Genomic DNA, 22047 nt, shown 5'->3' on the forward strand with positions numbered 1-22047 from the left:
TGATAGAGCTGGGCATTGAAGTCTGCAGGCTACACCGCAGTCCAGGCCTCCTTAAACAGGGGACACTCCAAGTCTGTTCCCCTAATGCCAAAACATGTCACCCTGATCACGCACTAAATATCTGATCCAAGCTGGCCACTGATGCACCGATACATAATCAGATACCCTTGTTATAAGCAGCTCTCGTTCTCTGCCTGTCACACTCAGTGACCGAAGCAGTGTCACAGTGTGGTGTTAGAAAATAACCTTATTATCCCAGGAGGTGGGCATTTTGCTACACGATGCCCAACTCTGAGAGGATCCCAACTTCTGTATTTACACAAAGCTGACAACGTTTGGAGCGATCACATGGTGGCGCTGCTTTCCTGCCAGCGGTTCTGCCTCGGGAGCGTCATGTATCCAGCTCTGTTTGTATAATCATTTTAAGATTCCACTGCCTGTTGCTCTTGTGGTTTTATAAAAATCTGATGAGGTACTACCAGTAGAAGTTTAGCTCTCCTACACCTAGTAAAAACGTGTCAAAGATAGAGCACTCCGGATGTGCTTTAAAAAAAAAATCTCAAATCTTAGGCTCTCATTGAGCCTACAAGCGGTTAGGAAGAGAAGGAATGAAATAAACTAACATATAGGAAATACCAGAAATATTTCATCAAAATGGGCAAATCTTGCGCCCAAAGGGAGAAGTTAAGTTAGAGTTTGATTCTTTTAAAATATGAAACTCCCCTTTAAAAATGTAAGTCTGCTGTTCACCTTTCCTAGATTGATGTTTCTGTCACGTTGCGCTCCTTACAAGTGAAAGTAGAGGACTGCCTGTAGACAGTTTATTTCTTAAAAGAGGATATTCAGACCGATGACAAGTTACTTAAGAGTTTGGTGAGTCACGATGGTCAATGCCTGGAGAGCTAACTGCTGCAACAGCAGAGAGGGGTCAGAAGGTGAGGAAGAAAAGGATAGGAATGGAAGTGCAGTGAAAGCCCCCTTGGGGTCTCTTCTCCTACGCAGCAGTTAGAGTGGGCTCTTCCTCTCCATCTCCCATGAGGACAAAAGCCCAAATAGATGCCTCACGCATCTGATGATACTGTTCTGTTTTTGTTTTCTGCTTTTACATATGCATCGAAATCTAACAGCACTTCTTATTTAGGTTAACCCATTCAGGCTCCGAGTCACTGTCTTATAGATCTGGCTGATATAACTCTACTCCTAAAACTCACAGACTCAGAATTTTAGAGTGGAAGGGACCTTTGAGATCATCTACCAGGGCTTCTCATCCCTTAGCATGCAGAGGAATTTACTGGGGTGCTTCCTTTCTCGACCCCGAACCTAGAGTTTCTGATTCAGATACCTGCGTTTTTAGCAAGCGCCCCAGGGGTTCTAATGTTGGATGGTCTTCAGACCCCCACTTTGCAAACCCCTGATTATATCCAACCCCCTGATGTTTCAAGTGAGGAGAGCCTCACAGCCACCGCCACCCCCCCACCCCCCTGCAAGCTCTCTCAGGTGACCTGATTTGTGTGTATAATACCAACAACCTTCTGAAGGCTGGAGAAAGCCATCATTACTTAGACTTGAGAAGGTGATGTTCGTAAATGAGAACTTTATGGCTAGGACCACAAGCAGTAATAGGTAGCCCACCTCCGGAAGTCCATAATATAAAACCTTTAATACAGAATGGTGGCTTTTCTCTTTTCTAGATACCATTTCAGCCTGTTAAGAGAAAAGAAATTAATGTTCAGAAAAAGCAGGTACCCCATATGTGCAGTAACTCCTTTTCCATAATGTCTTGTGGCATCTGGGGTTCAGCATCATTGAACGAGATTAAATGAACGTTACAGAGCTATAAAATTGCATGTAAAATAACTCAAAGGTGTTCAAATGACTATCAAAGTAGTCTGGGAGTGAATTTCCACTCAAATTAATTGTCACTCCTAGATGTGGCTTAGCAAAGCTGTTACTAAATTGGAAGGATCCTTTGATACGTGGAAGTCTCCAAAAAAATCAAAGTATTCCCTAAACCACGTGAATGATAAGCAAAAGTCATTGTGAAGTCAGTATTATTTTGTTCGTCGTTGCTACTACAATTGAGAGTCCCATTGTATATGTGTGTGTTGAATGTACCTTACTAGAATATCCAATACAACAGCCTTTTGGATATTCTATGCTCTTGTGTCCTTCGGAAATCTCAAGGTTGAAGAAACCTGTCTTAAATGGCTTTGTTTTGGTTGCTGCCTGAGAAAAGCGATCAACTCACTTAACGAAACGCACGATCTCTTTATGACAGTTTCAACTTAGGTTGAAGTCAGAGAATTTTTCTGAAACTTCTCTCTGGGAACAAGTGTTTGAGATTTATTAACCTGGCAACTTTGCATGAGAGAAACAAACAAAGTAAATATTAGCATTTCTGAGTTCTCTATAGAACTTTTTTTTTTTTTACGAACAAAGAAGCGACTTTTGATGAAGGTTTAGGAGGTGAAAATTTTAATTTTAGCAGTTTACATAAGTGATGAATGGCGAATATTAAAGGACTTCAAGCATTTTAATTAAGTTACAGTGTTTCTATTTTCAATTAGAGCTATTAGCTTCGTGAGTATACATTAAATCACCGCCCCCCCAAGAAAAATTTCTCAGCCCTCAATCAGGTAATATGGCTGACAGCCACTGTATGGTTTTTCAAAAAGTCTTAACTACCTTCTCAGTAATTGGGTAATAACAAGTCACCATCCCTTTGCATGTCCCCCCCACGGAGATTTCAGTTTCATTGAGATTGTTACACAAAAGGATTTCTGAGCTTAAACTAGTGGGCACACTTGACCTTGGCACCTCCAGTACCCTTTGTCCCAAATGTAAAATCTTGTCACTCGCATTCAGATATTCATTCTTTTGAACCGTGTTACCTGTGTAACTTGAAACAGGTTTATGTGCCTGATGTTTTGGATCTGCCTGTGGCCCCTCCTCCCCGTGGTATACCATCTGTGCCCTGTGCATTGGGGGCCCTTTCACATATGGCTGCAAGCTGGTGTAATGCCCTTCCTTTTGATCTGGCTTCATCTCGTGATTTGCTCAGTATTTTTAAGGTCAGACTGAAAAGTTTTCTGTTCCAGTTATTTTTGATTTTATATCGTGTGTTGTGTTTGATGTTCAGATACATGTGAAAGTTGCTTCTCTAAGTCAGTAATTTTTATTCCAGCCTTTGGCAGCCATCAGGTAAGACTAGACTGTACTTTTCTTGCTTGAAAAAACATAGTGATTTATGTGTTTAGTGCACGTGTTTGGACTTTTCATGCAAAAGTTCTTGCCGTTTTCTGATTTGGGACTGTATTGCTGTGAATTGGTGCTCCTTCCTTTTCTTAAGTTAGAACTTCGTGGGGTTTGTTTAAGTGTTCATTAATCTGTAGAGCTTTATGTCGAGATCTTTCCTAATCTGTTGCCATGGATTCTTACGCTGTAACTGGGTTCTATAGTATAGAAATGTCGTTCTACTCCCTCAGGTTTAGAAATTCATGCAATGTTATAAACCACACTGCTTCATCTTAATAAGGTTCCAGGTATATATATGTGTGGTGATTGTCAAACCCTGTTTATTCCGGCACCTACTGAAACTTTCTGTCCACCTGTTTGGATGCGTGTGAAGCTCCTAGCATGGTGTCTGACACCTAGTAGGTTGCCATGCGTCCTCCGGCAGGAAGCAGCTATTCCTGTTTCTTCTACTCCCTTCTTTTTTTTTTTTTTTTTTCGGTACGCGGGCCTCTCACTGTTGTGGCCTCTCCCCTTGCGGAGCGCAGGCTCAGCGGCCATGGCTCACGGGTCCAGCCGCTCCGTGGCATGTGGGATTTTCCCGGACCGGGGCACGAACCCGTGTCCCCCGCATCGGCAGGCGGACTCTCAACTTCTGCGCCACCAGGGAAGTCCCTCTTCTGTTCCCTTCTTGAATGTATTTGGTGATAGGGCTCACGTTGGTGTCTTAGAAAACACATTTTACTTTCATTCTTTTTCTTTACCCTTTACTAAGAATGGTTTCATTTTAGAGTAAGCCAATCATGCTTGTTTCTCTTTTGTCCCCCACTTTGCCCGTAAGATTCAGTTGCCCCTTATGTAGCCACATAAAGTCGATTTACTCTTGCTTTTAAACATATGCCTTTAAAAACAAGCAAAATACCAGCACTCTTATTTCTCCCATTCATCTGCAGACTCTTCCTATCTCTCCCTGTAAAAGCAAGCAGTTCAGGATTGTGTATATGATGCTCAATTAATTTTAACACAGTGAATTAAATGAGATTAATTAATTAAATGAGGAGCAGGGCATAACACTCTGAAGGCTCTAAGATTTCCTAATATCTCCTCCACCCATTTGAGTCTGATGACTGCAGCCACGTATTCAGTGTGTACTTTATCACCTAGAGGTGATCCGTGCACTTTTGGAACGTGTTCTTGGTGGTTTTATAAGCATAGGCTCTGCCTCTCCACCTCAAATTCAGTTTTCTCGAGGCCAACTGGTGACTCTTTTAGTGTAGTAACCGCTGTTACAGAACTTTTAACTGCTTTCACTAATGAATGTATTTTTTAAAACTCTCTGGAATTCTACAGGAAGTTAGGTCTTTTGTTATAAAAAGAAAACAGTAGCATTTACAAGGCTCAGCAAGCCTTAAAATGTGTATCATTGAAATATGTATCTATTTCCCATCATCTGGCTCGGCCATGGTGCTGACTAGCGTATTTCTTGCCAGAAAAAATAAGTTTAAATCATAAGCATGTTTAACTAGCAAGCATAAATCATAAGCCTTTCCAGTCATAAGCACGCCGAACTCTGGTACCGTTTGTACAGATGGTATGGTTAGTGTGTGTGCTCCGCCCAGCCTCAAAGATGTGGACAAGTTTTTACTCCCTGATTTCCTCTTTCGCTGGGGAAACTTAAATCATTTGTTTTTGGTGCACATAGAATTCTAGAGAGCACAGACCTAGAGGAGGTTTCTGGTCCTAGGAAAGTTTTGGGTTTTGTGACTTACTGGAGAATGGAGGAAATGAAGGTTCAATACTAAAGCAATAATTCCCCCTTTTAAGGCAAACGTAATTGGTGTTTCGTGAAGATAGTCAAGTTCTGAAGGGCAAGACTTCGATTTTCAGAGTGTATCTTTAACAAAAAAAAATCACGGACTCAGAAATAAAATTTTAACACAAGTCCCTTGGCTTTCAAAGAGTGTTCCCCAGGTGGCTGGTTCTACAGAAATACTTCTGGATACTGCAAACAAAGCTCCTATTGTAAAATATATTTTTAAAAGTCTAGTAAAACGATAGCACATCCATACTGACGTGCGTTGCGTGGCAAAACGTTAACATTTTGGAAGCCGGTAAGCGTAATTTACGTGCTCATTGATTTTGTTTTATGAAACAACACTTTTAAGACCTTTTTATTATAAAATAAAACCAAGATATAGAAAAACCACCCAAAACAAACGTGTAGCTTAGTGAATTGTTATACGGGGAAGATTCTTAGAACAGCACCCAGGTCGAGGACTGGTGCCCGCTACCCCAGGAGCTGTGCCCACTACCCCAGGAGCCCCGTTCATGAGTCCCCTTCTGGTCACAGCCCCACCTTCCCCATTAAAATAACCTTTATCCTAACTTAACGGTAAGCACTTCCTTGCATTTCCTTTTGGTTTTATCGCTCGAGTGATAAACCTTACTTTTATCTTTCTATGTAGAAGCTCCTCTACTTATGAAAGTTGAGGTCAGAAAGATTATTTATGAGCCCTTTCAATGATAAGTGCAGAGTGACCGTCTATAAACAATTGCTATCCCCCCAAGTCAACAGTTGGACAGGCTCTGATGTGCTTCTGCTGGGGTTTGCTGCTCTGGTCATAGCTATATTATTAACAGTAATAGCTAATGTGTATGGAGTTCCATGCCCTCTAAGCACGTGGAATAATTAATGTACTTCTCTCCAAAGCTCTAGGAGGTAGATCCTCTCATTGTTGTCCCCACTTTCTGTGTGTGGAAACTGAGGTTCAGAGAGGTGAAATAACGTGTCCGAGGTCACACAGTCAGCCTTTCTCAGAGCCAAGTTATATCCAAGGTAATGGCTCCAGCCCATTCTCCCAATGCTATGCTGCTTTGATGGAAGTTGAAGATTCCGAAGCACAAGGATTTTGAGATTCCATATAAGAGCTTACTTCTAAAGGAGAGGATCTACAGCTTTAAGAAAAAGATGGAAAAATTGCTGTCCTAGATCACCTTTTTTCCTTTTACAGATGAAAAAATGACCCAGAGAATATAAAGAATTTGTCTAAAGTCGCACAAACAGTTGGTGGCAAAGTTACAGACAGATCCCCAAACCTTCCAGCTGTTAAAACCAGTGATTTTTCCTTCGTTCCATACCTTATGTGGAAAAAAAAGACATTTTCTCTTCTGCTTTTTTGCATCATTTCCACAGAGCAGAGTTGACTTGAAACCAGTTTATAACTAGGCCGCACCACCCACTTGCGTATTTTCTCAAGGTTTTAACTGGGAATTAAAAAATTTGTATTTGAAGTTTGCTTCCCTGCGGCACTGACTGAGCGCCCAGTCTGTGGATGCACGCGCCTCACTCTTTTCTCCAAAGAATGTACAAGAATAACACATTTGACTGTTGTGGATGGCAGGCGAGAAAGAATCACTGGTATAGTGTAGGCCCTTCAGCACATTCACGGCCAATTCTGGATTATCCCAGCACAGATGGATTGTGCAAAATCCCTCTTCTGCTTCTTACTGGTGACCTTTAACTATTTGTGTTTGCAAATGCTTCTACCAGAGATTGCAAAGGAGAAGAGCAGAGAACATGGAATTTGATTCCATGACCAGAAGGTTAGGCATCCTGGTAAAAGGTTGGGAGGTTTTGGTGGCAGACTGTGGGATCCTGTCTGGGTTGAACCTCTCTGGGATGCCGGACTTGGCCTTGCGTGTAAACCTTCAGAAGGGAGGCAAACTGGGCATAATGCACGGAGCTTAGTTTGAAATTTGTGTTACTGCGTGGAAATCCTGTTAGCTTGTGCCTTGAGCAAATCACCCATCTTCTCTGAGCCCCGGTTTCCTCATCTTTAGAAGGGAAGAAGGTGGAGCTGCTTCAAGGCAAACGGCATACTTAGGCACCCAGCTCAGTACTTTGCTCATGCAAAGCGTTAGTAAATGGTACTTCCACTGGTTGACCGTATCCACGAAGTAGGACCGGTAAAGAGAAAGAGCCGATCCAGTGAAACTTTGGCACTTTCCTCTTGAGGAATTGGCCCAGCTTCAGCTGTTTGAAGTCCTGCAAGTTGTTGGTGGCAACACTGGCCAAACCCGCTGGTCTCCTAACTGCTTGTTCACTGGTCTTTCCGCCTCATCACACAATACTGGGGAAAACAAAGCTACCTGCTTCACCTGTGCTCTATATACCTGGCTTCTGAGTCCATTTGCCATGAACCAGTTTAAAACCTGAATGAACCTTCCAGTTATTTCTTAAGGACATGACTGCCATCATTACTCAGGAATATGTATTAAGAAGGAAGTTTGGGGGCTTCCCTGGTGGCGCAGTGGTTGAGAGTCCGCCTGCCGATGCAGGGGACGCGGGTTCGTGCCCCGGTCCGGGAAGATCCCACGTACCGCGGAGCGGCTGGGCCCGTGAGCCATGGCCGCTGAGCCTGCGCGTCCGGAGCCTGTGCTCCTCAACGGGAGAGGCCACAGCAGTGAGAGGCTCGCGTACCCCCAAAAAAAAAAAAAAAAGAAAGGAAGTTTGGTTGTTGAAAATATTTCCAGGCCGAGCAATTAGTATTGAAGCATGAGTCCCGTGTTGTCCAACATGGATTGCAGGCACGTAAACATGACACTGGACGAAGATTGTAGCAGGCTCCCAAGACTTCCCTGAGTTATAGGCATATTCTTTGAATCCTGCGTACCTTAAAGGAACGTTGATAGGCATTAATATAGCTGAGATAAGGATTATATGGGATACTGACTCATTCAGCAAGTATGTATTGAATCTTAGTTAAAGTAAGTATTGCATCCTAGTTAAGATGTGCCGGGCACTGGCACATATAAACAAGACATCATCCCTTCTTCGTGTAGCTTACAATTCAGGGGATTGGTAAATACCATAGAACTTCTGAACTACTGCACGGTAAGAAAGACAGGAAGTAGATCTTAAACATCTCTGAGTTCCAAATGCCTACGCATACTGCAGACTCAATGCAGGTTTGAATGAAGGAATGTCTGCATGTTACCCTAAGCAGAGGTGGTTTTTTTTTTTTAATCAAAATATCCTTAGATTTCTAAAGCTGAGTGTTTTCACTAATCTCAGTGTTGTTTTAGAATTCTCTGGTTATAGTTTTGACAATGAATTCAGTAACCACAAAGGCTGTTTATAATTTGTTGATGCTTTTCAAACATCTTTCAAAGCCAAGCGAGCCCCTGACTTTTGCTCAGTAATTCACTGTGTCTTTCTGTCTCTACTTGAGGGGTAACCGTCGTAAAACGGCCTGTACACCAACATGTTAAATATGGGCATTCTTACACTGTGGAATGTCTAAAGATTGCTTACTCTGTCATTTTTAAAAGCCCTGTAATTCCTTATAAAGCATATATAGCATCTGAACAAGAAATATGACACTAAGTCTAGGATTAAATAATATCTTGGGGCTGCTACCTTATGCATTTTCAGCAGTTTGGGAACTCCACTAAGTGCAGGTTAACGAGACCAGAGCATCATAAATGAGCATCTGTCCCATGGCCCAGCTGGAGACCCCTCCGATTATTCATTCCAGAAGCACGTGCTGACACCGAGTTCAGCCCTCTCGGCTCTCCCACTCTCAGTGGTCTTTTAAGATTGGCAGGAGGTCAAATCCTTCCAGCCCCACGCTTTGTGGCATGGCTAAATGTTCTCTGGGTCTTGCTTTGTAGCCCTGATGACTCAATTTTCAAAATTAAAGTAAACAAAAGGAGACCCTGGCCAGGGAGCAATCCAACCCTGAACGTTTACGTGGGAAAGGCTGTGTGTGTGTGTGTGTGTGTGTGTGTGTAAGTGTTTTAAATGAGAACAGGCAGCTCTGCGGAGAAGAACGTGTTCGATTGGGCACCACTGCTGTTTTGCCCGCTGACCCGGGCTTTCGCAAGCCCAAGTTCATCCTTCCACTTCAAAGGCCTGGCTCTGAGCGGATCACACATTTTCCTTGATGACAAATTAATCAAACTTGATTTCTTGTACGAGATGGATACAAAAGAACTACAACTCCCCAAGGCCCGAAAGTCAATAAAGCCCTTCTGGCTCTGATTAGAGTAACAAAAGGATATCTGAGAGGCATCTTCCTCCTGCTGGAGGCTGTGGGACGGGGCTGAAAGCAAGCCAGGCTTGTAAAGGAGAAAGACCTTATTAAAACACATTTCAGCTGCGACTGAGTGCATGGCGAGCCCTCCTGACAGAGAAAATTACTTCTTAGTAGATGCTCACCTTTACTCAAGAGCGAAGTTTCCGCTTAGAAGGACTGAGAGGAAGTAGTATATTATGAATCTGAAATGTTTATAGATCTCTCCTTTTATGTTTCTGCTGTGAAGATGAGGTTAGAAAAAAAGAAAGAAAGAAATTGCTCTGTGATATCTGGCAAGCGTTAGAGATAGCCCTGAGTTTGGATAAGGAAATTGACTTCTACCTGGCTAAAAAGGGAATTCCCCGAGTGCAGGGGATTTATGTACCTGTGAAGGCAGGCCTAGCACAAGGTGAAGGAATGGGCTTCAAAGTGCCATTGCTGTGGGTCTGCGCCGACAGCGCACTCAAAGCAGAGAGTGAGAGAAGCCTTCTGCTAAATCGGGGAGCACAGGATTGCAACGCAGAACCCTCTTAGCAGCTTTGTCATCTGCCGGTTCTGTGGGGCATCCAAGGACAGTTTGCATCCTTGTGATTGCTCTGCCTTCTAAACTGAGAAGAATTGCTGTTGCATGAAATATGGTCCCCTAACTGTCCTGGGCGAGCTTTACGCTTTTCCCAATACGCCTTCACAAAAGGAATGGTTCATACCTTGAGATCCCAATTTTGGAAAGAAGTTCCGGAAGGTTTTTTCCTTCCCCTTTAATAATGTAGGCAAAAACACGCACGACTACACACTGTGGAGTCCGCTTCTGTAATTTTGTAAGGTCCGCTTGCCCAGAGCCTCTCCCGCCACCCGATGACTGGTGGCTGGTAAACGTGGGTGGAGGGAAGTGGGGTCACAGGGGTCCATCTCTCACGGCTGACACTTGGTTTGAAGATTCCTCCTCCAAGTATCTTTCTGACCCTGACAGGTAAGTTTCAAAATGTCTGTGGCATTCCAGGACCCTTAATAATTTAAAGCTGTCGTTTAGATTCCAGCAACGGGCAAACTATACTGAGGGTTCTGCCGCCCCCCCCGTGAGCTGGAGCCGTCCTCAGCCCTGCTCTCTGACATGCACGCTCCAAGCTGCCAAACCCTCCACCCCCACCCCTCCCTGCTCACCCCTGTTTGGTGCTCTGGGGGTGAGCCCAGGCCCCCTCCCCCATCGAGCCAGTTCTGAGCTTTCCAGCTTGAGCGGAGCCCTCCTCTCTCGGAATCTAGGAGACACTCGAGCCTCTTTTACTCTGCACACACCGCCCCCCCCAACCCTCCGTGGCCCTTGGTTCATTCTGGTGTGCGTGTTCGTTTGTCAGGAGTCCCCAGGCCTTGCCACACTCCACCTCACCTGGGTAACAGGAAGGATGAACGCCTCCATCATTGGGTGGGAAGAGTAAATGAGAAAATTATGCATGAAGGCCCACTACCAACTGTTAAGCCTTGTTCTTGTGTAGGTTTTGCTGTTAATGCCTCATGGTACTGCCGTGTTTTGGTCAAGATAGGCCTGGGTTTTTTGTTTTGTTTGGGGGTTTTATTTTGTTTTGGTTTTTAGGTATTTGGCTAATTGTTTTAAAATCACATTCTAAAGTAGAGTCCAGAAACCCTTTATTTTTATGAAAATTCGTGTTCTTAGGATAAAAGTAGTACATGCTCATTTAAGCAAACATGAACAATAATAATAGTAGCTGGCCGCCTCCCCATCACCTTTTTTATTCCTAAATGATTAGTAGGAAGTAACAGTGTTTATGAATATTTGAAGATATGCAAGAAAATTGGGCTGCTTCAGGCCAGGGTTGGGGTGAGGGGAGAATGCAGAGATGTAAAGAAAGTAAGGGATACTGAGTAGGAAAAAGGAGGGACCAAAGGAATGCGGTGAGCCTGGTGAAGAGGCACCGCCTTACCTCAGGTGGTACAAGAAAGTAATTTATTAGTAACACCTGTCTCTTCCCCGTGTTTAAGAACATCTTTAAAGGAAGCCTAGCTCCACCTCTTAACTCTGTTCCCGGAGGGGAGGTTTGAAGGCAGAGAGAACCTGCGAGAGCCCCCCTTGCACTTTCAAGGGTTTAGAACGCCCCCCAAATTAGAAATTTAAGTCGTCACTCCCACTGATCGGCAAATACGCGTCATCTTGCCAGCAAGAGGCAGAAATTCTGGGCCCTGCAGAAACTTCAGTGGAGGTTTGTGGTCTTTAATTCTTTTTCTTGTCAGTGTTGTGTCTCGTCTTTAAGAATGGCTTGTGCCTCTTCTGTTTATGTTGCTGAATTCTAGTCCCCATGACATGAGTTGTGCGCTGTAAATGGACGTTCTGCTGGACGGTTGGTTAGAGTTGGAGGGTGTGTCAGATTCTAAGAGGATGAAAATGGGAGTCACTTTGGTCTTCTTGTTTGGTTTGCCTCAGTGGGTTGTAACGTCTCTTTGCCGACATGGAGCCCCCAGACAGAGCAGCCCTGGAATGTCATTCAGATGAGATGGCAGAGGCTGCAGTGGTGTGAGGACTTTGCCAGGACTGCGTGTTTGTGTGTGTCTTTGTGCCTTGGGAGCGGAGAAGATGCCTTCTGCCTGTGGAAAGGCATCAGTGACTCCTGGTTATAATATACCCTTGTTCTAACAAAGCTCAGTAGCCATTTCACATATCCCTTTCATTTTGTATATTTCACTTTTTTACTAAATTTTAAATCTTGTCTGGCAGACAGAAACACCTAATGAGTTCCTAGATTGAGCTGTTGGAGGACAAAATGTGTTTACCTGGGACAGGACACAGGTTTTGAAAGCAATTTGCGTTCAGAGTCTGTTACAGTGACTGGCTTCTTTATCTCCAGTTCTTAGAGATACTTTCTTCATTGAATGAAGTTCAAAATAGATCAAAAGTATCTTTTTTTTTTTTTTTTTTTTTTTTTACTCAACCCCTGCGCCACCAGGGAAGCCCAAAAGTATCTATTTTTAAAAGCTGTAGAAATTCTAAGGTTAATTTTTAGCCGAACAGGTAAACAAAGCACTCAGCTCATCTGATGGTTTCAAATTCACTACCCACGTGTAACCCGCCGGCGTCAACCTTGATAAACTAACCAGTGTGGTTTTCTTGAGATCCTTGCGAGACTCCTCCCAATTAGCTAGAGGGAGTCATCAAGAGACAACAAAGACCAGCTGTGCCTTGGAAACTCGTGGTGAGGGTTCGTTCTAGAGAGATTCCACCGTGGTGGAAGGTGAGCCCAGGAAAGTCCTCTCTCTCCGTCGGTTAGGTGGTAAGGTGTGGTCTCCTGCACCCAGGAGGACTCAGGCAGGTTGGAGACCCTCTGCCAGGGTTGCCATTGCAGATTTCCAAGATCCAGTACGTTAGGTCCTCCAGTGTTGTCAGTTACATAATCCCACCTCTGTGAGCTCAAGCACAATGAGGAGCCTTTCTCAGCTGCACCTGCCAGACACAGGTGTGGACCTTGTTGGAAGGAAGATAAACTGCCATTTACCTTTGGATATGAATGGGCTTCCTAAGTCCATGCTGGTCATCCTTTGATGATTCAGGAGCAGTCGCTGACCTGAATCAGGGTCCCATCTAGTGACACTCCCTTCTTTCAGCTGAGGGTGCTGGAACTTAGAGCAGAAAGGTCCCTTGTCCAAGGTCACAGAGCTAGTGAGCCTCAGAGCAGGATCTGGACCTCACTCCCCATATTCCACATACAGTTTCCTTTTCTCTAGGTGACTATAATTTTGTAGTTGTTTAAATCACACATCCCTGTTCTCTATTCTGCCTTTATTTTCTGAATTCTGTCTATTCCAAGCCTGAAGTTTTCACTGAGGAAAATACATGTTTTAAAAGTAAGAATTAGGGGGCTTCCCTGGTGGCGCAGTGGTTGAGAGTCCGCCTGCAGATGCAGGGGACACGGGTTCGTGCCCCGGTCCGGGAAGATCCCACATGCCACAGAGCGGCTGGGCCCGTGAGCCATGGCCGCTGAGCCTGCGTGTCCGGAGCCTGTGCTCCGCAACGGGAGAGGCCACAGCAGTGAGAGGCCCGCGTACCGCAAAAAAAAAAAAAGTAAAAATTAAGCAAAACACCAAATTAACTTCAGTAGTTTAAGACATTAGGGTACAATGAGAGGGGGTCACCATAATCACCATTGCATTAGGGCTACTGCATTCCAAGTGACAGAAAAACCAACCGAGACTGTCCTAAAGAAAAAAAAAATTATGAATGACACAGCTGACAAGTTGTGGAGGAATGGCTTTAGGCAGAGTCTGGTCCGGAGACCTGTTGTCTTGGTTCTTAGTTTTCTTTTGTCTTCATCTTCCCGGTCTAAACCTATATCCCCCCAGTTTTAAGTGCAAAAATACAGATTTTTTTTCTCTCCTTCTCTCTCCGGAGTCCTAGTAAGTTCCAAGGTTGTGTACCATTGACTCTAACTAGTTCCCATTCTTATTCCTGAGCCAGTGACTGTGGACAGGGCACAGCCATGGGGTGACAGGGCAGTCTTAAGTCACATACCCATCCCTAATGCAGGAGTGAAGTCATGGTGGTGGTCCGCAGACAAGGGGATATTGATACTGGGTGACAGAACTGGCTCATAGCAGGTGTTCAAAGGATCTTTGGAATGTAAAACAACCAGGGGTGAGCCCTAGGCCAGCCGATGGGGCATCTCCCAGGTGAAGACCTGGTTGGTCCTGAGAGTTTGCTGCCCGGTGGATGAGGGGGTTTCGTGCTGACCTGTAGCTGTGGTCATCACCCCAGGTCTAGGCCGCTTGCCTTGCACGGGCTCCCGTAGATGCCCAAGGAGAGTGAGCTGGATGTGGAGTGAGTGCCCTCAGCCCCGTACCATCCCACCGTTGGAACAAACCCCAGGGCCCTGCCTGCACAGACTCTTAACAGTCCATGTCTAGTTTTATAGGCCAGGTTATTTTGTAATAAATTCTTGTTTTCAAAGGATGAGCTGCTGTCTGATTCAAAAAGCAGATTTTCATCCACCAAAGAACCTTCCTGAAAGTCAAGATTTACTCTCTGTGCTAAAGCGTTAGAGCTGCTCAAAGTAAAAATGTCTCTGACTCTATGTTAAGGGAATTTGGCTTTGGTAGGAGAATCAAAAATGTCAAAGAAACAGAAATTTGGAAATAACACGATGGTTGGTAGGACCCACCCTCTGCCGGCTGCCCCCTCCCCCTTCTCAAGTAGAAGAGCCCACTGTTCTTCCCATGGCGGTGGCAGTTTTCAGGGACGGTCTTGCCAAAGGTGAGGTAGGGAATATAATTCTTTCTAGTCAGGTTGGGTTTTGACTCTTCACAGGCTAGAAATACTTCCTTGCTGTAAATGCTGGAGGTGAGCGAAAGGATTAGACCCCAGCTGCAAATGCATGCCGTATGTCTTAGAAACGAATCTGGGCAACTGTGCTCGTCAGCTCGGCTTGCACGCCTGCTTCCCTCTCTTTCTGCCGCCAAATTTCCTCTCGTGGAGTTGGTCTCTCTCTTACTGGAGTATTTCCCATGTGTTTGCTAAAGGGAAATCACCACCAAGACATCTGCAAAGTCTCCAGGCTTTGAAGTACCCACAGGAAACTCGGCAAAGAGAAACCCAGAGTTACTTTGAGTCTCCCGGGTGGGTGGACCTACTGTTTGTTTGGTTTTGGTTTGGTTTGAGAGCAGCTGGGGGTGAAGCCCAAATCCAGGGCGCTGGCACCAGCGGAAATTAAAGTGTCTTCATTCTTCTCCTACCTGAGACAGGAGCTATAAAGAAAACTTTTTTTTTTTTATTCAGAGCAGTGAAAAATAAAAGCACGCATAGAGAAGTGTTTAGTTTCCCCTTGTTCAAATGACAGTTCAGACCCGCGTGTGCTTTGAAAGTATGTGTTTTGAATTCATAACTGTTGAAATGTATGTAGCATGTAAAAGTTGACAAAGGGCGTCTGTGTACGTTAGCTCAGGTCACCTTTGTAACAAATCAAGGTGGTTAGCGTATTACCATTATTTTGGTGATGAGTTGACTGAGAGGAAGCTGGAAAGACTTGCCTAGCATCACTTTGCCGGTGAGTGGCAGCCCGCGGTCCCTCTGATTCCAGAGGGAGCGCTGTACAGCTGAGAGACTCTTACTCCAGTTCCTGGGGGGAAGTGGCCTGACACTGAGCTGTTCTCCCCTCCACGTCGCCCTCAAATTGTGGAGTCATCTCTTCTTTCTTTGGGGGGGGGAGGCCAGTCTTCACGGCTCCCCAGATAAAATTAAAGAAATTAAACAGTAATCACATATGATTAATAACATTTCTCGAGCTCTGTGCCCAAACCTGTTGTCAGTTACGTCTGTGAATTGGTGGGACCTCACAGGAACCTTCCGTATATGGTGAGGTCAGGGGACCTGCCTGCCTGAGGTCAGTTGGCTCGAGGTGGTAAGCCAGGATGCAGATGCAGGCGGTCCCCCAGCAGGCTCCTCCTCTCAACCCCGTCTCTGTATAACCCATACTGAGCACCTGCTAGTGCCCGGCCCTTTGTCTGCACTATCTCATTGACTCATCCCCATCCCCATTTTATAGACGACGAAACAGAGCTTCAGTGCGATTAAGTGACCTGCCCAGGTCCTGAGACTTAGGAAGAATTGGAGTCAAGAGCTGAGCCAGGCTGTTAATCCCCAAAGCCGATCTCAGAGCCTCTGCTCCATTCCATGGCCCCCCAAAATACCATTGACACTGCAACGTGTAAAACATGAGGAGAGCCCACTGCGGGGGTAGATGCCAGAGGCTGTACTACCCAGTACAGCAAGAGGGTCCCAGCTTAGAGCCCTGCCCCCAGCAGACGGTATGTCAGCGAGGCAGCAGACAGACAGGGATGCTGAGGCCCAAGGAGGCTCATTCACTTGCACAAAGACACTTCCACGTGTCTTACGGGGGGCTGGCACCAGGATCTGAATACAAGCTGGGTGCTTAGGGCCCTGGTCTAGGCAGTGGTGACTTTGACAACGTTGAACTTGAGAGCGCTGTCCCGGAGAATGGGGTTCGGGAGCCTGGCTTCCATTTCTGCCCCGTCCCCCTTACCCCCGCCCCTTCAGCCTCCCTCCATGTCACCCCTCTCCTCCAGAAATGTAGAAAAACTACCACCCACCTTCTTCTCAGGAATTTTGCAAAGAGTAACTGGATCGTTTCAGAATAGTTCTTTGAGCGGCATGTAGGAGAGTTGCCATCCAGAAGAAGAAAGTAAAATAACAATAATAATTATTCTATTTAAATGTATTTAAGGAAATCTCCCTGGGGGCAGTGAAGAGGAGACCGACTTATGCTTGTGGAAAATTCACAAGTTGGTGAAATGCCCGCGTCCCTGAGAGGCCGCTGGGTCGCTGGTGGAGTGACAGGGTCGTGGCACTGGATCTAAAGTCCCGGCACGAAGGGGTGGAAGCTTCTGAGCCAGAACTACCCAGGCTTCTGTACAAAAATAACTTGCCTGCCCATCTCAAAGGCCCACAGGGACGGCGCTTTGTGTGACCCCAGACTGGTTAGTGCCAAGTGCTCACCCAGCTTTTTTCAAAAACTACATTCCCTTGTCATCCGCAAAAGAGAACTTTACTTTTGGGGGCTTCAGCGTCTTCCCTGTAATTAATTCCTGCCCATTGACCACACGGGTCGCTGGGGCTTCTCCCCACCTGCCTGTAGAGCCTGTGTTTGTCTTTAGTGGTAAGCCTGGCAGATAATGAGGTTTTGATGCCACCGAGCTGTTGTGGCAAGCTTATTCTGGGCTCTCCAGAGCCCTTGGCTGCTGCCATCTGGTCTGTTCAGATGTCGCCCTCTCTCCATTCGGAGGGCCTGGGTTTGGTGGGCACGATGTTCTCTTTACAGTCGACGTGGCTTTGATCTTGGAGACTGGCTTTCCCACTCAAACACCTGGTCGTGCTTAGGCTCTGCACAAGTCCACGCTCCTGCACAGCGTTCCTCTTCTCTTGATACGCAGAGGGTCACCATGCTGTGTGCAGCCACAGTGACGGCCTGCTCAGCCTCCCACAGCAGAGGTTTTTCCCCTCCAGTTGATGCAGACAAGATAACCTCGTAGGCAAACACTTGGGTACTTTCCCACCTCTTACAGCTCCATTCCCCGCTCCACGCCACTCCTGTACCCACTCCTCTCCACCCAGTGTGAGCAGAGACTGGACCCCCTAGAGCAGGGCTTCTCGAAGTGTCTGGGCATCTGATCAGAACAGTGATTCTGATCCGTGAACCGGGGGTGGGACTCAGATTCTGACGGGCTCCCAGGTGATGTCCATGCTGTTGGTCCATGAATCACGTGTTGAGCAGCAAAGTTTTCCATGACTTCTGGAATAATCTCCACTCTGGCCTCCCCCCACCCCCCAGTAATGTTCCTATCTCTCCTCCTTTCTCGTAACAAAACTTCACTGCCTTAAGTACTATTCCTGTGGAAGCACCCTCCTGTCCCCAGGTGACTATTTCATACTCAAGTGATAACAGCTGATAGATAAGCAGGATGTAGAATCAGAAGCCTGTATCTTGAGAGCAGGGTATAGATTTACGCTGTGATGACTCTATGTGAATCACATGTGCAGTTGGTGAGCCGTTAATTGTTTTTCATGTATCCTGACAGTATTCTATCTCAATAAGAATTTTTAAAAAATCACTTCATTGACAGTATAAAATTAGGTATTTTAATCTTTTTAATGCATTTTCTCCCTCCATCCTCAAAAACGCAGAGAAGCACAGAAGAACAACTCAGCAGTCACTCAGAGTACCCAAACATAAGAGTAGCATCGCATCACTTGTGGTTGAAAAGGCTAGCTGTGTGCTTGTTACACTCGGTTCCCCAGCTGAGATCAGTCTGTTCCATTCAGGCTGGAGAAAAGCAGTTTCCATGTAAGAAGTCTGATAATATAATTAAAACATTGTCATTACAACTGGATTCAGGCTTCCCTTTTATCAAATCCTCAAGGATGACATTCAAAGTGAGCATGGACATTTGAAATCTAGCTGAAGCAATGGCTTTCTCTAGGAGGGAAGCTCTTTTATACCATCTTTAAAGGGGCTCTTAGGATTCTTCAGTTGATACATCGTGGTCAACAGATGTGGAGCTGAGAGTTCAAGTCACCTAGATGCGTATCCCGGTTCCTTGGTTTTCCCCATGTTACTGAACCTTGTTTAGCCTGGCTTTCTGCATCGGTATAATAGGCACAGCTGTCGTTATCGTTGATGCGTGGCTTGTCATGTGATAGGTTCTCTAGACTCCACCCTTTTCCCTAGGACAGCCCTGGAAAGCTATCTAATGGCTGATGGGCACGGATACCCACCAATGAGAGCAAACCAGCCTGTATCACTGGAGAGGCCCTAGTGGCTCTGCTGTGCCTGCATGTCTCTTTAGTTCCTGGATTGCAGGGTGGCCCACAGTGGATGGGGAGGTTCCCTGTGGGGGGGCTGGTGCAGCCAGGACAGTGGGAGGGTTTGGGCTCTGGGGCTTGAAGGCACTGCTCTGGATGGTCTGGTATGAAAGGATGTCAGTATCTAACTGGTCCGTCCCCACTTTGCCCATGAGAATCCTGAGGATTAGATGAGGCAAGTTGTCCAAGACAACACAGCCAGTGAGTGGTGGGCTGGGGAGTGTCACTCTGGCTCCCATGGGCTTACCCACTGAGCGGCCTTCCTCGATAGGACATGAAATAAGGCACGTGAAAGTGTCTGTTACAGTCTCCGGCGTGTGGTTGGTGGGTACTCAGTAAATCTTAGTGTCCCTTGCCCTTTGTCTGCACTCGATTCCTGCCCGGTTCTCCGTGGAATCCAGTGCTGTCCTCCTGTTTGGGGCTGGCTGGGGTCGGTAGATGTGGCTTCCACCTTTGATCTCTCCGTTACCCAGCAGGGCCTGGTCGGTGCTGTGACTCAGTGGTTTCCAGCTCTCCCAGGTGCACCACTGTGCACGGGAGTTTGCTCGCTACAGGTTGGTGAAGTATTCCAGGGCAGGATGTTTACATCCCCTGGAGGAATGGGCACAGAATCAAGTCAGCCCTTGCTTGGCAACCCCTGGCTGTTCTTTGCAGCCTAAGGCGCCCTGCCAAACCAGCTCAGGAGAGGCAAACATAACAACTGCTGATGCGCTTGTATTTTATAGAGAACATAATAAAAGTTTTCAGGATGATTTATTGTCCTAAACAAGAAAATACAATGGACGCCATCCATTATTCAACATGCTAATGATAACCTTTACTCTCTTGTCGAGGATGATCTAAGGTAGCGTTTGGTGGAAGTACAAAGAATACGCAGGGAACGCACACACACACACACACACACACACACACACACACACACACACACAATCCCACGACATTCCATGCTGTGAGATTTGGAAAATTAATTGTGGAACGAAGGGATTTAAAACCAAGTGGAAAGGTAGGTTTCCACGTTTGCGACTTTGCGAGTGTCATTAAAGTAAAATTAAAGGGGTTTCTTTAATTTTAGGTGATTGACTTGGAAATGTCCCCCACGCAAAGTGAGTTTTGAGACCTCATTGAAAGCTTTCTTGTGATGTTGTTTTTTGCTTTCTTGTAATTTTTATGAAGTATATTTCTTGCAACTGACATTATTCCAGCCACATGGAGAAGAGGGCCCAGAATTAGATCATTGCTCAAGATCGTCATTCATGGACCAGTTAACACTTAGGCGTCAGGGGTCGGGGAGATGACTTGACGTACCGTTGTTCCCTTTTAAGGGGAGAAACTGAGTGCTTTTTCCCCTGAGAATGACAGTTGACTGGAAAATAGAAAAGTTTGTTTTGGTTCCATGCGAGTTTGATAGAGTTGGCAGAATCTTCCGTTGCTGACGCAGGAGGACTTTTTCCCAAGTCAAGAGGAAATGGTAATCAAAGGTATTTCCCCCGTGTTTAGTGATGCTCTGTATGTTTCAGTGGGTATCAGTAAAAGGTAAATCAGTACAGACAGGTGATTTAGATGCACACCATAACTCAAGTATTGATACCACCAGAGAGAAGTACATTTCTAAATTTCTCTCCTTGAAGCTTTTTCACTAGTTTGTGGACCAAAATAGTCTTCTAATGGAGAGGAGAGCCTGGAGAGAGTTGAGAGCTGAGCCTAGGCTGCCTGTTCCTGTCTTTCAGGAGACTATTAAAGACATTTAAAAAAATAAACAAAAGCAAAAGCTTTTGCTGATTCCCTTAAATGGTTTTTTGGCTATGAAAATGGAAGCATCCCTAAAAAATCTTAATGTCCTCAGCAATTCTCCAAAAATTTCCTCCATCATGATTTTCAGATTTATGAGTAATAATAGAAGGCAGCATTTCTCAATTCTGAATCAGAGCAGAACAGGCTGTGTTGGGAGCAGTCAGGACTTGGGCTCCAGAGTAGTTGGATGGGTGACCTAGACAAGGTGGTTAACCTCAGCCAGGTTATAATTCCACTGTTGTAACGTCCGAAAGATTGTTGGTCATTATAAGGTTGAAATAAAGCAATGTAGGTAAAGTATTTAGTATGGTACCTAGCACAAAGGAATCCTTCAAGAAATATTGCCCTTCCACTTCCCTCCCTCAAAAGAAAAAAAAAAAAATGCTTAAATATATGTCAAAGTTAAAAAATAAAATTGAGAATTTAAGGAAACTTCCCCAAATAAGACATAGTCATATACTTAGTATTAACAAAAGAGAGTCTGTTTTTATACTTTCATCCCTTTAGTAAATGTTGATTGAGTGCCTGTCATGTGTGGGTGCTAGGAACAATTTCCTTCTACTCAGAAGCTGGTGAAACCCAGCTACGCAAGCAGTCAAGTCGAATTTTAAAGGTTTTTCCAGGAGGTAAAAGTGACTAGGGGCGATGCTACTAAAACCAACTGGATATAAAGTTGAACCACCGGGTCTCATTCTAGAGTTTTCCAAAAGATAGCTCTTAAACTATGTTCTCCTTCATTGAGGGGCTTCCAGAAGTCTTCAGTCTTCTCTCCACCACTGCCTACCTGCAACGTCATGTTTAGGATTATTCTGAAGGATTCTGAGACTTTCCACAACTATGTCTTTTTCAAGTCTTTTCTCAGAAGATGGAACTCCACAGAAGGCAGTTCACGTGATTTTTAGTCCAAATCTATAAATAATTGGTGTATCCATTTTAGCCCCCCAAACTCCCATCTGGTTCTCTGTTCACATGAGACACTAGGCCAACAACTTGGAAGGGTAATAATATCTCGTGATGCATGGACATTGTAGGATAATTGCAATGATAGTCGATGCTCCTCGCTTCTGATTTTTTGAGGACTGGAACTTGGGCTTTCCCAAGGTAATTAGCACAAGATCAGCAGGCTGGTTGGGGGAAATAAATCATGTGGAGGAAGGCATTTATTACCTCTTCCCTGTTCACTTGTCCTGCGTGCTTGCAGTCATCGAGACTCCTGGTTCAGGATCAGAAGGCCTGACCTGGTCCCTGCTCCTATGCAGACTTTTTCTAATTCCCGCATGTGAGAGAGGCAGAAGACCACAGCTTGTTTGGGGGATCCCAGATGGAGTTTGCAGGATGGAGATAAGAAAATGGATCTCTTTTGATTGGTAAACTGAGAAATTTAAATTGGAACAGCAATGAAAAAACCATACATGTTGCGGGGTGGGGTCGGGGTGAGGCAACCCATGATGTTGCTTTCGCGTCTGTAGAGTCATTTTGTAGAGTGATCTGCACTTTAAGAATTCCTAATGGGTACAGGCAGTTTAGACTCTGAGCTCGGTGTGTTGGAGTCTCTGATCTTGTTCTTCTGATTGG

The 22047-nt window shown here is 45.3% G+C and overlaps 1 protein-coding gene across 7 annotated transcripts in view; it reads left to right on the forward strand.

Annotated features, from left to right (window-relative positions):
- FOXP1 (forkhead box P1) overlaps positions 1-22047 on the forward strand; it is a 695723-nt gene that overhangs the window by 7443 nt on the left and 666233 nt on the right. The gene's annotated exons all lie outside the window — the stretch shown is intronic.

The sequence above is a fragment of the Neophocaena asiaeorientalis genome, unplaced genomic scaffold (genome assembly GCF_003031525.2).
Source record: "Neophocaena asiaeorientalis asiaeorientalis breed wild unplaced genomic scaffold, Neophocaena_asiaeorientalis_V1.1 scaffold130, whole genome shotgun sequence".
In the NCBI taxonomy this organism is placed as follows: domain Eukaryota; kingdom Metazoa; phylum Chordata; class Mammalia; order Artiodactyla; family Phocoenidae; genus Neophocaena; species Neophocaena asiaeorientalis.